Below are 14,062 nucleotides of genomic sequence, written 5' to 3'. Positions count from 1 at the left end.
TGTAAGGTAGAACAAAAGATGGCCATCAGAACAGTGAGAAAGAGAGCTTTCCTGTAATATTTATACGTTAAGACAGGCTGGACTTACAAACAACTATAGCACCAATGACCAAAATACTACATGCACACACAGGATGCTTCACAAACCTGCTCAGACAGCTCCTGACATTCCACAAACGTTGGAAAGTGTTCAGCTCAGGTTTCACAGGCAAGTTCTTTCCAAGTAAAGAATTGCTTCCACAATAAGCTCTGACAGGAGAGTCAAATTAGGTAGCCCCTGTTCACACCTCAGCATTTTCTCAGTTGCAGTATATCCTGACAGCAAGGGTCAGCAAAATCCTTCAGATTTTCTTCAGTAATCCGAGGCAAGCACATCCTTCCCCCGTCCTTTTCTGCGTGTTAAATTACTTTCTCATTTCTCATTTATTACGGGAAATATTCCTTTAATGTTCAGCTCCAGTTTCAACAGTTTATGAAGTTATGGGAAAAGTTGTGTAAAACAGACAAAAACGCCCCACTCCCGCCAACACAATGGGTTTCCAATTACCTAACCAAGATTTGCATCATATTACTGGTAGGTAATGACTACCTCCAAAAAGAAAGCCCAACCATCTGGTCTGATATAAAACAGTTCAGCCATTTCCTAAATTTCAACACCACACCTACAGGCGTATTTCAGAGGCTGGGTACTTTGCAACAAGTGACTCACTTCCCGACCTCAAAAGACCACTCCACCTCCTACAAGGCACAAGTCAAGAGTGTGATGGAATAGATACCACACAGTATGAATAGCAGCACAACACAAAAAGCAAAGAGCAACTTGTTTGCCAGGTATAAAAACAAAGTGCTGAAGAATCTCAAGCAGTCTGGCAGCATCTGTAGAGAGGCAACCACAGTTAATATTTCAAATCCAATGATTTTTCATTGTAACTGCTCTTCAGTTATGAAGAAGAATCATATCTGACTTGAAATGTTAACTCTCCGCAAATGCTGCTCGACCTGCGAGATTCTCCAGCATATTCTGTTATTATTTCAGATCTCTAGCACCCTACTATTTCATACTTATTTGTTTGACTGGTACTCCTGCTACTGAGACCAATATGCATGGCTGGAGAAATGTTTCCAGGAGAGAGAGCCTTCGATTTCTGGGACATTGGGGCTGTTTTGTAGGGTGGTGAGACCTATGAACCAGAATGGAGCCAGCACCATTGCAGGGAGATTTGCTTGTGCTGTAAGGAAGCATATAAACTAACAGTGCATCTAGATCCCACCTCCTGCATGTGCGGAAGGGCAAGATGAAGACCAAAATTAGAAAAGATAGCAAGTGAATCAAGAAGGCACAGAAATATAGGCTATTTAAGGCACAGGGAGCTTAGGAAGGTTACTTGCTATTTATTTTAATGCAAAAAGGCACATGAACAAGGCAGCTGAGTTAAGGGCACAGATTAAAACGAGTATAATGTCACTGCTGTCACTGAGAGGGGCAGGATTGGTCACTCAATATTTCAGGATGCAGGGTCTTCGATAGACAGGGAAGGAGATAAATTGTTGCAAAATTGATCAGGGAATCTATTACAGCAGCAAGGAGGGGTGACATTTTAGAAGGATCCTCAAAGAAACCATATGGGTATAACTCAAAATGGAGCAATCATATTGCTGGGATGTACGATAGGCCCGCTGGTCCAAAAGAAATAGAAGTGCAGATTTGTAGGCAAATTTCAAATGTATAAAAGTAATAGGATAGTGATAGCGGATTTCAACTTTCTCCAACATTAAGTGGGACAAAGTGTGAAAGGTTTGCAGGGAGAAAAATTCTTAAAATGGATCTAAACAACAGAGAACAATGTAGCACAGGAACAGGCCCTTTGGCCCTTCAAGCCTGTGCTACCACATTTTGCCCTTCCATACTAAAACTATGTTCACTTACAGGATCTGTCTCCCTCTATTCCCCTCCTATTCATGTATTTGCCCAGGTGCTTCTTGGATGCTGCTGCTGTATCTGCTTCCACCACCTCCTCAGTCAGCACGTACACAGCCACTCTATTATAAAAGACTTCAAAGCACTGTCCTTCTCAAAGTCAAAAGTGAAACTAAAAGTCTCTCTCTCAACTATGGGTATTTACATTCAGCTTAAAAACCCGAGTTCCAGAATACTTTGAAAAGCCTTGTGGTCCCATTATTTTCATGGTGGGTCAAAGAACAATCCAAATAAACAGAAGTCCATTAGCAACCCAATCTCTCTAAAGCCAGGCATCAAAATCTGTTATGAGAGAAATCGTCATGGTTACAGAAATACTTAAAAGTTTTATCAACTTCAGACACTAAAAACCTGCTGCTTTCTAACTCAAAAATCAGGAACTGAAAGTCACAAGTAATAATCAATATTACATTATTAAAATTCAGTTTACATTACATCATATCCACTGATGGAAAACATGCAATCACACTTTTCCTGCAGAGAATCAAATTCACTGTCAGAGGATAACTACTGTCTAATTAAAAATTTAAAAACTCTGCTCTCACACATCGGAACTGTTGACAATGTTTTATGAAACAAGAAGCAACAAGACACCAGAGAAAAGACCCCAGTCATCTTTAATTAGCACCAGGAATAGTATCTAGGGCACCCACCTGAATAGGGAGATGGGGTATCCATTTAACGTTACATTCAGTAATGGGTAGGAGAAAAGTCTGAAATGCAACGTACAGGACCAGCACGTTGTATCTTGACCAACCTTGAAGACTGATAAGCATCCTGATTCATCATTAAAAACAGAACACGCTGAGGATACCCAATGTATTGGTCAGAGAGAAGGACAGCTGTGGTGCGTTCAGTAATCATCCTCCAACACCAAAAGACAAGTTCCATGTTCTATGTTCTGCACTTTTCAGACTGGAGGCCTGTGACCAGTGGAGTGCCACAAGGATCAGTGCTGGGTCCTCTCCTTTTTGTCATTTATATAAATAATTTGGATGTGAGCGTAAGAGTTATAGTTAGTAAATTTGCAGATGACACCAAAATTGGAGGTGTAGTGGACAGTCAAGAAGGTTGCCTCAGCTTACAACGGGATCTTGATCAGATGGGCCAATGGGTTAAGAATTGGCAGATGGAGTTTAATTTTAGATAAATGTGAGGTGCTGCATTTTGGAAAAGCAAATCAGAGCAGGACTTATACACTTAACAGTAAGGTACTAGGGAGTGTTGCTGAACAAAGAGACCTTGGAGTGCAGGTTCAAAGCTCCTTGAAAGTGGAGTCGCAGGTAGATAGGATAGTGAAGAAGGCATTTGGTATGCTTTCCTTTATTGGTCAGAGTATTGAGTACAGGAGTTGGGAGGTCATGTTGCAGCTGTACAGGACATTGGTTAGGCCAATTTTGGAATATTGTGTACAATTCTTGTCTCTTTCCTTTTGGAAGGATGTTGTAAAACTTGAAAAGGTTCAGAAAAGATTTACAAGGATGTTGCCAGGGTTGGAGGATTTGAGCTATAGGGAAAGATTGAACAGGCTCCTTGGAGCATCGGAGGCTGGGGGGTGACCTTATAGAGGTTTATAAAATCATGAGGGGCAAGGATAGGATAAATAGACAAGGTCTTTTCTCTGGGGTGGGGGAATCCAGAACTAGACAGCATAGGTTTAGGGTGAGAAGGGAAAGATATAAAAGAGACCTAAGAGGCAATGTTTTCACGCCAAGGGTGGTGCGTGTATGGAATGAGCTGCCACAGGAAGTGGTGGAGGCTGGTACAATTGCACCATTTAAAAGGTATCTGGATGGGTATATGAATAGGAAGGGTTTGGAGGGATATGGGCTGAGTGCTGGCAGGTGGGACTAGATTGGGCTGGGATATTGGGTCGGCATGGACAATTTGGACCGAAGGGTCTGTTTCCGTGCTGTACATCTCCATGACTCTATAGGAGTTGGGAGGTCATATTGCAGCTGTACAGGACATTGGTTAGGCCACTTTTGGAATATTACATGCAATTGTGGTCTCCCTGCTAAAGGAAGGATGTTGTGAAACTTGAAATGGTGCAGAAAAGATTTACAAGGATGTTGCCAGGGTTGAGGGTTTGAGCTATAGGGAGAAGCTGAACAGGCTGGAGCTGTTTTCCCTGGAGCATCAGAAGCTGAGGGGTGACCTTATAGAAGTCCATAAAATCATGAGGGGCATGGATAGGGTGAAGAGCCAAGGTAGACGAGTCCAGAACTAGAGTGGCACAGCTTAAGTGTGAGAGAGGAAGAATATAAAAAAGACCCAAGGGGCAACGTTTTCATGCAGAGGGTGATGCATGTATGGAATGAGATGCCAGAGGAAGTGGTGGAGGCAGGTACAATTACAACATTTAAAACACATCTGGATAAATACCTGAATAGGAAGGATTTAGAGGAGTACGGGCCAAATACTGTCAAATGAGACAAGGTTAATTTAGGATATCTGGTCTGCACAGCTGTATAACTCTACGAGTGCAATTTCTTTCTTGCTGTAGATGTGCGCTTAACAATTTTAGTTTCTGTGTTAGAATAGAAACCCTAGCTGAGACCTATCCCCATTATCACAAGATTTCGTTGCTTCACCCTCACCACTGTTCAAGCAGACTCCAGCTTCCCCAGCTCAGACTCAGTGGAATTTGGAACGGAATAGAGGAACCTCCACGATCTGAGCAATACAGGCAGGGAGCATTTTGTTCAGATAATCAAATGTCAGATAACACAGTTTAACCAAGCATCAGGATCGTGCGATCTTGTTCAGATAACTCGAATGCCAGATAATTAAGGTTCCTCTGTAGCTCTTTTAGCACGGATACATTTAATTATCCTTAAATACAATCTCCAAAAAGGCACAAACATTTGGAGCAACTCACCTCTAATTCATGAGTTAGCCTCGAGTCTCGTACCAACAGTAACCTCACTTCTGATTTCCCGTAAAGTGACGCAAACACACATCCCACGTTTCGACAGGGAAATGGCAGGCTTGATTAATTAGTGACTCCGTGATTTACTGCGACTCTACCTGAAAGGACCACATTCAAAATTTCAGTTTAATTAATAAAAATACTTCAGAAATAAAACCAAAATTGATTTTTGAGTGTTGCATAACTTATGTGTTCCCAGAATTTCAAGAGACGGATCATTTGGTTACAAGAGCAGGTCAGAGGCTAGAAATCCTGCAGCAAGTAACTCACCAACTGACTCCCCGAAGCCTGTCCATCACCAACAAGGCATGAGTCAGGAGTGTGATGGAATACTCCCCACTTGCCTGGATGAGCGCAGCCCCATCAACACTCAAGCAGTTTGACACTATCCAGGCCAAAGCAGTCCACTTGATTGGCACCATATTCACAAATATCCACTCCCTCCATTACAAACAATTAACAGCAACAGTGTGTATTATCTACAAGATGTACTGCAGAAATTCAGCAAAGATCATCAGACAGCACAATTCAAACCCACGACCACTTACATCCAGAAGAACAAGGGCAGCAGATACATGGGACCACCACTGCCTGCAAGTTCCCCCCCAAGCTACTCACCTGCCCGACTTGGAAATTTATCACCATTCCTTCACTGTCACTGGGTTAAAATCCTGGAATTCCCTGTTGAGAGTGTGGTGCTGGGAAAGCACAGCAGGATAGGCAGCATCCGAGGATGCTGTGCTTTTCCAGCACCACACTCAGGACTCTAATCTCCAGTGTCTGCAGTCCTCATTTTTGTCTCCTGGAACCCCCCTCCGTAATGGCATCCTGGGTCAACCCACAGCAGATGCACTACAGCAATTCAAGAAGGCAGCTCACCACCACCTCTTTAGGGCAACTAGGGACAGGCAATAAATGCCAGCCCAGCCAGCAACACCCAAATCCCCACAAATGATTTTTTAAAAAAAATCACACAGCCTTCTATTTCCTCTAGTACAAAACATTTAGGTGTTGAGGAAGAAGAAGAAATGATTTAGTAAGGGAGAAGAATCACACTAAACTAACCAATTCACCTTAATCAGGGCTCACTGCTAAAGCGGTACTAATTTCAAAAATGCAGAGATCAGAGACAAGAATTTCTAATCTATGAATGGAAACTGATCAGTGATTTAAATGAATAAAAGACACTGGGAAAATAGCCTAAGCCAATTAGTAGCAACATGTATCAACTAAATAATTTGAACAACAATTTGCTTTGGAACAGTAAAGGGACCAAGGATAAAAAGCCTATTAGGGCATTAAGAAACTCTCCTTGAAGAATTGAAGAAGCAGAATATGATTATGTCAAAAAAAGTGTGGGTTAAGTGAAATTTAATGGATCAGTCCATGCACTGCTGCAAGAATGAAGATTTTAAGGAGCGCAGCCAGATAAAATGAAAAGATTATGGAGCTGTCAGTCGTAGGGTTACAATGAGTGCAGAATCTCAGCAATAAGCCACAGTGGAGGAGAGAGTGCTTTTGGGCCTAAGATATCAAATATGGCAAATTAGAATGTGAACCATCAGCCATAGCATGGATTAGAGTTAGATAGCATAATGCTTTCACATCATTCTATGCTAATTTCAACTACATGGTGTTACACCCTTAAAGATGTTAACATAGTGCAAAGCAGCAAGTGAACAGTCCATGTTTAAGAGGTTACAGAGCTACAAACCATGAACCTGCTCTGATAATCAATTCAATTCACACCAAGTGATAGCAAGATGTGGCTGGGAATGGTTGATAAATCAAAGACTACAAGTTTTGATAATATTCTGGCTGCAAAGTTCCAAGACTGATCCATCGAATTATCTTAGATTAGATTAGATTACTTACAGTGTGGAAACAGGCCCTTCGACCAAACAAGTCCACAATGACCCGCCGAAGCGTAACCCAGCCAGACCCACCTACACCTAACATTACGGGCAATTTAGCATGGCCAATTCACCTAACCTGCACATTTTTGGAATGTGGGAGGAAACCGGAGCACCCAGAGAAAACCCATGCAGACATGGGGAGAATGTGCAAACTCCACACAGACAGTCGCCTGAGGCGGGAATTGAACCCGGGTCTCTGGCGCTGTGAGGCAGCAGTGCTAACCACTGTGCCACCGTGCTGCCTATATCTGCTTCTTAGTCAACCTATTCTAGTGTTACTATAACCCTGACATCCACACAACAATGTAGGGACTAAGCAAGTTAAGTTTTACCGACATAAAGAAGGTTATACTTAATCCAACTCTTCTATTCTCCTGCAAAACTTTAGTGGGCGGCACGGTGGCACAGTGGTTAGCACTGCTGCCTCACAGCGCCAGAAACCCGGGTTCAATTCCCGCCTCAGGCGACTGACTGTGTGGAGTTTGCACGTTCTCCCCGTGTCTGCGTGGGTTTCCTCCGGGTGCTCCGGTTTCCTCCCACAGTCCAAAGATGTGCAGGTCAGGTTAATTGGCCATGCTAAATTGCCCGTAGTGTCAGATAATGGGTAAATGTAGGGGTATGGGTGGGTTGCGCTTCGGCGGGGCAGTATGGACTTGTTGGGCCGAAGGGCCTGTTTCCATACTGTAAGTAATCTAATCTAATCTAATCTAATCTAATCTACATGTCAACTAGCCATTTGGCTTGAAGGTAGAAGACAGAGCGTGGTGATGGAGGGTTGCCTTTCAGACTGGAGGCCTGTGACCAGTGGTGTGTCATAAGGATTGGTGCTGAGTCCACTGCTTTTCGTCATTTATATAAATGATTTGGGTGTGAACATGGGATGTGTAGTTAGTAAGTTTGCAGATGACACCAAAATTTGAGGTAACTTTCTTCACTGTCCACTGCACCTCCAGAGTACAATGGGATCTTGATCAGATGGGCCAATGGGTTAAGAATTGGCAGATGGAGTTTAATTTAAATGAATGTGAAGGTGTTCCATTTTGGAAAGGCAAATAAGGGCAGAACTTATACACTTAATGGGAAGGTCCTGGGGAATGTTGCTGAACAAAGAGACCTTAGAGTGCAGGTTCATAGCTCCTTGAAAGTAGAGTCGCAGGTAGATAGGATAGTGAAGAAGGCATTTGGTATGCTTTCCTTTATTGGCCAGAGTATTGAGTACAGGAGTTGGGAGGTCATGTTGCGGCTGTACAGGACATTGGTTAGGCCACTCTTGGAATATTCGTGCAATTCTGACCTTCCTATTGGAAGGATGTTGTGACACTTGAAAGGGTTCAGAAAAGATTTACAAGAAGGTTGTCAGGGTTGGAGGATCTGAGCTACAGGGAGAGGCTGAACAGGCTGGGGCTGTTTTCCCTGGAGCGTCGGAGGCTGAGGGGTGACCTTATAGAGGTTTATAAAATCGTGAGGGGCATGGATAGGGTAAATAGACATGGTCTGTTTTCTGACTGGGGAGTCCAGAACTACAGGGCATAGGTTTAGGCTGAGAGGGGAAAGGGTTAAAAGGGACCTAAGCGGCAACGTTTTCACGCAGAGGGTGGTGCGTGTATGGAATGAGCTGCCAACAGAAGTGGTGGAGGCTGGTACAATTACAACATTTAAAAAGCTTCTGGATGGGTATATAAATTGGAAGCTTTAGAGGAATATGGTCCAAGTGCTGACAAGTGGGACTAGATGAATTTGTGATGTCTGGTCAGCATAGGCGATTTGGACTGAATGGTCTGTTTCCATGCTGTACATCTCCATGACACAATATTCAAAAAACTGATAGCAATATTAAACAGTCCTTGACACTACACTAATGCAAGCTTTTCTACCACCAATGCAGCTCTCCAACTCTTTAGTTATGTGAATAAACACTCAATCTCTTTTACCAAGAAACAGATTAGAATTGCAACTGCTCTACCAAAATAAAAGGCAGCTGCTCACTGACATTCTCAAGTGACTCCCAATGTATATACATTGGGATTCTTACACATGCTGCAAGATTAGCCTCATCAGCAACCTTGGGAAACATCCACCCAGCATTTACTTTGTCAAGCCCCTTAAAAAAAGAACAGAAATTGCTGGGAAAACTCAAGTCTGGCAAAACATGTGGAGAGAAAGCAAGTGAATGTTTTGGGTCCACTGACCTTTCTTCAGAATTGATTGTAGCAAGGGAAAGGTTGGTATATATCTGGAAGATGGGGAACGGGAGAGTGGAAGAGTTAACAATAGGCAGAGACGGAGCCCAGGGAGAGTGAACAACAGTTGGACAGGCAAAGGAATGGATAAAGGTCATCCTGGGAGAATCAATTGCTGCTAATGGGGACCATTTGTAGCTGACAATGGGATGGTTGTGGTAGCAGCCCATGTGATGCCATGGCCTAGTGTGTGGGGGTTGGGGTAAGGACATAGGAGAATTGTTGAACTTGATATTGAGTCCAGAAGTCTGCAGAGCTCCCAGACAGAAAATGAAACTGTTTTTCTATCTTGGGCTGAGACAAAGATGTTGCCCAAGGAACATGGTGGTGTGTCAAAGTGACAAGCAACAGGAAGCTCAGGGTCATTTTGTGGACATAACATAGGTGTTTTGCAAAGCAATCACCCAGTCTGGGCTTTGCCTCCTCAGTGAAGAGAAGACCACATTGTGTGCAGGGAGACAGTGAGATCTGCAGATGCTAGAGATCAGAGTTGAGAGTGTGTTGCTGGAAAAGCACAGCAGGTTAGGCAGCATCCAAGGAGCAAGAGAATAGACGTTTCAGGCCGGAGCCCTTCATTAGGATCCTTCAACATATTGTGAGCAGTGAATAGAGTCATTGAAATGTACAGCACAGAAACAGACTCTTTGGTCCAACTCTTCCATGCTGACTAGATATGCTAAATTAATCTAGTCACATTTGCCAGCACTTGGCCCATATCCCTCCAAACACTTCCTATTCATATACCCATCCATATGCCTCTTAAATGTTGCAATTATACCAGCCTCCACCACATCCTCTGGCAGCTCATTCCATACACACACCACCCTCGGCGTGAAAAAGTTGCCCCTTCGATCCTTTTTAAATTTTTTCTTCTCATCTTAAACTTATGTCCTCTAGTTCTGGACTCCCCCACCCCATGGAAAAGACTTTGTATATTTATCCTAACCATGCCCCTCATGATTTTATAAACCTCTATGAGGACACCTTTCAGTCTCTGACACTCCAGAGAAAACAGCCCCAGATTTTTCAGCCTCTCCCTATAGCTCAAACCGTCCGACTTGGCAATGTATTTTTAAATCATTTCTGAACCCTCTCAAGTTTCACAACATCCTTCCTATCGCAGGGAGACCAGCACTGCAGTGTTCCAAAAGTGCCGTACCAATGTCCTGTACAGCCACAACATGACCTCTCAACCCCTATACCCAAATGCACTGTCCAATAACGGCCAGCATACCAAATACCTTCTTCACTATCCTGTCTACTTGGCACTCCATTGTCAAGGAATTATGCACTCCAAAATCTCTTTGTTCAGAAACACTCTCCAGGATCTAGACTAGATTGAAAATTCTGGTGCCTTGGAGAATGAGGGGGGAGGAAGTAAATGGGCAGATGTTACACCTTCTGTGATTGCATGGGAAGGTGCTATGGGGTGTTGGGAGATGTTGGAGTGTCAGGGTGGACCAGTGTGACCCAGAGGGATCAGTCCTGGTTGGAGGCTGACAAGGAGGGGAGGAGAGGGGAGTATGTATTTAATGGTGACATCCTGCTGGAGGTGGAAACAGCAGCTAATGCTCCTTTGGATTTAGTTGCTAGTGAGGTCTAAGTGAGGACCAAGGGGACTCTCTCACTGTCAGGAAAAGGGAAGAAAAGGGGTGTGGGCTGAAGTGGAGTTGGATAGACCCAATTGAGGGCCCTTTGGTGCAGAATCCTCAGTTGAGGAAGGAGGTGACATTTCAGATGCCACAAGCAATTGTAGGACCTGCCATCGTCAGAACAGATGTTACAGAGGTGGAGAAACAGGGAGAGTAGAATAGAGTCTTTTCAGGATGCAGGATGTGAGGATGTATAGTCCAGATAATTGCAGGAGTCAATGGACTTGTGGTGGAATCTTAAAAATACAAGATTCCGACGGGGCTTGACTAGGTTGAGGTTGAGATGTTGAGAAGGTGGTGATATGTCTGGAATTCTCTATCCCAGGTAGTTGTGGAGGCTAGATAACACAGTATTTAAAGAGGAGGTAGAGAGATTTCTGAAATATCTAGGAGCTGAAGACCATGATGAGCTGCTGCGAAAGTGGAGGGGGGCTTGGGGCAGATCAGCAGTGATCTTGTTCAATTGTAGGCCAGGCTTGAGGGGCTGAATGACCTACTCCTGCTCCTATTTCTGGTATTTACTTTGTTATTTACTGAGAATTGTCCTGACAAGTGCAAAATGATAAGGCTTGAGAAATGCGTCTTTTTGAGCAGCACATGAGTGTACCAACGTGTGACGTTAGGTTCACAAAATCTATCAAAAACACCTTTAAAATTAACAATTGAACAACCATTAATTGCTATTTACATTACCTATTTCCAAAATTCTGCAAAAGCATAATAGCACAGCTGGTGGAAATGCAGGAAATACTGTTTGCATCAAAATGCTTCTGTTCCTGAAAAGATCACATTTTAAATATCAAGCTGTGTCTTCTAGTCCTAGATACCCCAGACCTAAAGGGACTTAAGGTAAATGGACAGAAGGCAACTCTTCTCCTTAACATCTTTAAAATAATCTATCACTGCAATTTAATCCGTGGGCTCCATTTTGGCAGAGCTACACTATTCTGTCAGAGACCAAGAGATTTGTTTGTGCTCAGATTTTGCGCCAGATCTGATCAAAATACTCCAGGTATGGAGTAAGCAGGACTTTGTACTGCTGAAGCGGATCTTTTACTCCATTGTATTCACATCTTGACATTTGACATCATAAAGAAGCAAATATTATATTCATGATCCAGCAATATATCATTCCAATGACAAAAACAGACTTGACCAGCCATAGCAATACTGCCATAGTTCAACAGCAAGTCAGATCCCTGGGCATTCAGTAGCAAGACACACACTTCCTGATTCCCCAAAAATCATCTCATAAATATAAGGCACGAGGAAGGAGTGTGATCGAGTACTTGCTATTTTCTGGACTGGGGGAACAGTAACTTAGAAACCAAGAGCAGAATTAGGCCATTCAGCCCTTCGAGCCTGCTCCACCATTCAATATAATCATGGTTGATCATCCAATCCAGTATAACATCAAGTCATAGAGCTGGAAACACACCCATTGGTCACGTGACCAGGTTTCCTAATCTGAACTAGTCCTATTTGACTACGTTTCAGGAGGTGCATGAGCAGTCAGAGATCATTGCACGCATTGCTACTAACAGTATAGGTAGACAAAAGGGAGAAGGTCCTACAGAATGAATATAGAGCGTTAGGCAGGAGGGTAAAAAGCAGGACCTCAAGGGTAGTAATCTCTGCCACATGTTAGTGGCAGTAGGAATAGAAGGATGGAGCAGATGAATGCGTGACTGAGGAGCTGGTGCAAGGGGCAGGGATTCAAATTTTTGGATCACTGCAATGTCTTCTGAGGCAGAAGTGACCTGCACTGGAGGACAGATTGGAACTGGAAGGGGACCAATATCCTGGCAGGAAAATTGTTAGAACTACTTGGGAGGCTTTAAACTAGTCATGCAGTGGGGTTGGGACTCTAAGCAATAGTGAGACAAAACAAGATTGAGACTGGTACAGGAATTAACAAAAGCAAGTTAAAAAGACTAGACAGGCAAGAGCACAGCAGAGAATGAGGGAAGACTGATGGATTAAACTCTATTTATGTCAATGCAAGAGGCCTGACAAGTAAGGCAGATGACCTCAAGGCACAGTTAGGAACATGGGACTGGCATATCATAGCTACTACAGAAACATGGCCAAGGGAGGGACAGGACTGGCAACTTGATGTCCCAGGGTATAGATGCTATAGGAAGGATAGGTGAGACGAGAGGGGTTTAAAAAGATAAGAGGGGCAAATGTTTGACACAAAGGGTGGTTCATGTGTGGAATGAATTTCCTGAACAAATGGTGGATGTGGACAATTACAATGTTTAAAAGACACTTGGATAGGTAAATGAAGGATGTTGTGAAACTTGAAAGGGTTCAGAAAAGATTTAAAAGTATGTTGCCAGGGTTGGAGGATTTGAGCTACAGGGAGAGGTTAAATATGCTGGGACTGTTCCCCTGGAGCATTGGAGGCTGGGGGTGACCTTATGAGAGGTTTATAAAATCATGAGGGGCATGGATAGGATAAATAGACAAGGTATTTTCCCCAAGTCCAGAACTGGAGAGCATAGGTTTAGGGTGAGAGGAAAAAGATATATGAGAGACCTAAGGGGCAACTTTTTCACACAAGAGGGTGGTATGTATATGGAATGAGCTGCCAGAGGATGTGGAGGAGGCTGGTACAATTGCAACATTTAAAAGGCATCTGGATGGGTACATGAATAGGAAGGGTTGAGAGGGATATGGGCCAAGTGCTGGCAAATGGGACTAGATTAGGTTGGGATATCTGGTTGACATGGAAGAGTTGGACCGAAGCATCTGTTTCCGGGCTGTACATTTCTATGACAATGACTCTAATAGCAAAGGTTTGAAGGGATATGGGCCTGGAAAAGGCAGGGAGACTAGTTCAGTTGGGGATTAATTTCAGCATGGACTGGTTGGACTGAAAGGTCTGTTTCCATGCTGTATGACTCTATAACTCTGTAAGAGAGGAGGGGGAGTGGCATTTTTGCTTAGGAAAAACAACACAGCAGTATTTAGAGAGAACATGTCTGGGCTGGACCAGTGAAGCTAAATGGGTAGAACTGAGAAATAAGAAGGGGACAGGTTGAACTAATACTCACTGGAGTTTAAAAGAATGAGAGGTGATCTTATTGACACAAAAGATTCTCAGGGGGTTCAAAAGGATAGATGCTGAGAGGATGTTTCCTCCTCTGGGGAAGTTGAAAACTAGGGGGCATAGTTTCATTATTAGGTGCCTCCAGTTTAAACTGGAGATGAGGAAACATGTTTGTAATGCTTTAGCTCAGACAGTGATGGAGACTGAGCACAGAATATATTCAAGGCTGAGTTAGATAAATTTTTCATTGACAAGGTGTCAAGGGCTATGGAGGACAGGCAGGAAACTGG

General features: G+C 43.4%; 1 protein-coding gene across 5 annotated transcripts in view; it reads right to left on the bottom strand.

The window, feature by feature from the left end:
* Positions 1–5,007, bottom strand: part of LOC122548789 (anion exchange protein 2-like) — a 229,234-nt gene extending 224,227 nt beyond the window's left edge. For 4 of the 5 annotated variants that reach the window (XM_043687558.2, XM_043687561.2, XM_087986778.1 and 1 more), the window contains exon 1: positions 4,859–5,007. The gene's annotated coding sequence lies outside the window, so the exon portion shown is untranslated. Of the gene's footprint in view, positions 1–146; positions 288–4,858 lie in introns of those variants that run through there. The other variant, XM_087986776.1, reaches the window with a different exon arrangement.
* Positions 5,008–14,062: the final 9,055 nt, after the last annotated feature.

This window comes from Chiloscyllium plagiosum, unplaced genomic scaffold, assembly GCF_037043375.1.
Source record: "Chiloscyllium plagiosum isolate Xiang-an unplaced genomic scaffold, Cpla_swu_hap1 HiC_scaffold_4, whole genome shotgun sequence".
Classification (NCBI taxonomy): domain Eukaryota; kingdom Metazoa; phylum Chordata; class Chondrichthyes; order Orectolobiformes; family Hemiscylliidae; genus Chiloscyllium; species Chiloscyllium plagiosum.
The sequence above is the reverse complement of the archived record's forward strand: the minus strand, read 5'-3'. Positions and strand labels throughout refer to the sequence as shown.